A 2,738-nucleotide genomic window follows, 5' to 3' on the forward strand; every position below is an offset into this window, starting at 1 on the left:
TGGTTGTGAGCCACCATGTGGTTGCTGGGATTTGAACTCTGGACCTTCGGAAGAGCAGTCGGGTGCTCTTACCCACTGAGCCATCTCACCAGCCCCTCCTTTCCTCTTCTTTTTCTCCTTCCTTTCAGCTGTTATTTGTCCATCTGATCTGTCTATTATATATCATAGATCTATCAATCTATCATGCCATTGATCTATCATCTATCTATCTATCTATCTATCTATGTATCATCTTTTATCTATATATTACACCACACACACACACACACACACACACACACACACACACACACACACTTTATTTTCCTGAGTGACTTCAGAGTGAATTGGATACCTGATGTCTCTCATCCATAAACACTCTGGTGTGCATTTACTAAGAGCAAGTATATTCTTTATTTTACAATCATAATAAAATTTCAAAGTCAAAATATTAATCAGCATCATACTACCGTTTAATAAACAGTCCATCTTTAGACTTTGGCAGCTGTGTCAATGCAGCCTAAGGTCATGTGGGTTACTTGATAGTCACGTGACTTTGGTAGTCTTTGATCTGAACCCACTTTGGCTTCTTTGTTTTTCTGTCACCTACACCTGTACAAACCCACTACTATAAAGCTTTCATTGACATGCCTATTGAGATAACTCTACAGGTCTACATACTTCTGCTGTCTCTTTGCCTTGCCTTTACTGCTGACAGCTAGCTGCTCCCAGTGGGCAATCACAAAGCAACAGTGCTAGCATGTCTTTTCTACTTAAGTTCATTCTCTTAAGGAGCTGAGGGGTTTGTAGCCCCATGGAGGTAGCAACAGTGTCAACAGATCAGATACCACCCCTCCCCCCAGAGTTCCGGGGATTGGACCACCCACCAAAGAGTACACATGGAATGACCCATGGTGCTAGCCACATATGTGGCAGAGGATGCAGTTGTTGGAAATCAGTGGGAGGAGAGGCCCTCAGGCCTGAGAGTGTTCGATGCCCCAGGGTTGGGGAATGCCAGAGCGGGAGGATGTGAGTGGGTGGGTGGGGGAGCATCCTCATAGAGGCAGTGGGGGGTGGGGGTGGGGATGTGATAAGGGGCTTCCGGAAGGGGAGACCTGGAAAGGGGAAAACATTTGAAGTGTAAATAAGGAAAATATACAAGAAAAATAAAATAAAATTACATGCAAAAAGGTTTTTTTTTAAAAAAAGGTAGTGATCTCATCCTGACTTAGTGGCTTCAAACGCCACCTACACGTTGATCAAATGCATACTTCCAGTTCAGAAGCTTGCTAGTAACTCAGCCGCATCACTGCTGGAGTTCTGTTAGGGCTTCCTTTTCTGCTCCCTATACAGTTCCTGGGTTCACTCTGCATGCAGCCCGTGGTTTGGCTTGCTTTGCTTCACTTACTGCTACTGATGAGCACCATTATTGTAAACTTGAGGTCTTCAGTGTCCTATGTCGCTATGTGCGGAGGGGCGTCCCTATTTCTCTTTCTTTTGTATTTTTCACTCTAAGTTGGAAAATTATAATTGTATATATTAATGGGTTAGAAAGAGATTCCATACTCTGAGTACAAGATAGAATAACTGAATTGGGCTCAGTAGCTCTCCAGACTCCTATGGCCCCACTGTCAGCCTTATTTATGCCTTCCCCTTGGTTACCTGCAGTTTTCTTTAAATACTTGAATAGAATTCTCATGATTAAAATGTTTATGCTGACCATTTCCAAATAATTTTTTTCTCTTTCTGTAGAAGTAAACAACTACCTGGGAAGCTGCCTGACCCCGGTTATCTTTTCTAGCCAGGTATCTAAGTCATTCCCCATCTCCTATAATGGTAAATTTTATTTTCATAATCATTCACTCAAGCATGAAGTTGTGGGACATTCTAGAAATTTTTTTCCCCTTCATCTGCTTCATTAGATGGCTTGGTTGGAGTTGCCTCGCCGAAAGTTTGCAATTCCTTCCCTTTCCCTGTGCAGCACGCTGTCTTAAATACCCCCTGCTAATACACTAAGACAACCACCTCCCGCTGCCCCTCAAAACTGTTTAAAAAAAAATTCTGTGCCCTCCATTAGCACAGATCCAGAAGGTGTTTAAAACGCAGTTTTAAGCCGGGCGTGATGGCACACGCCTTTAATCCCAGCACTCGGGAGGCAGAGGCAGGCCCTATTTCTGAGTTCGAGGCCAGCCTGGTCTACAAAGTGAGTTCCAGGACAGCCAAGGCTACACAGAGAAACCCTGCCTCCAAAAACCAAAAAAAAAACCAAAAAAACAAAAAACCGCAGTTTTACCACCACAGCTCATGGACAAAACTACTTTTTAGTAAGGATACTTTTGTTTTAATGCTACATTGTTTTCCCATCATAACCAGAGTAAAGTTTTTCTTTTAAGAAGCGACAATTTAAGTAACCTTTGATTTCCAGTCTTCACGTTAAGAATAGATGTGCATTTGAGTCTCTGTCAGACATTGAGCAATTATGCAAAAGATACCTAAGAGTTGGTTGTTTTCCTGAGAAGCATTTTATTTATTTATTTATTTATTTATTTATTTATTTATTTATTTATTTATTTTTTATAGAAAATAATTTTTCATCTTTATTGAAGTACAATTGACAAAGCTGTATTGTCTAAGGAGTACCCTTGAAGCTTTGATATATGGAGACATTATAAAATGATTACCACAGTCAAGCTAGTTAACATCTATCATATTGCAGTTAACCATTGTGTGTGCTCATGTGTTTGTGTGTGTGTGTGTGT

Source organism: Mus caroli, chromosome 8 (assembly GCF_900094665.2).
Source record: "Mus caroli chromosome 8, CAROLI_EIJ_v1.1, whole genome shotgun sequence".
Taxonomy (NCBI): Eukaryota; Metazoa; Chordata; class Mammalia; order Rodentia; family Muridae; genus Mus; species Mus caroli.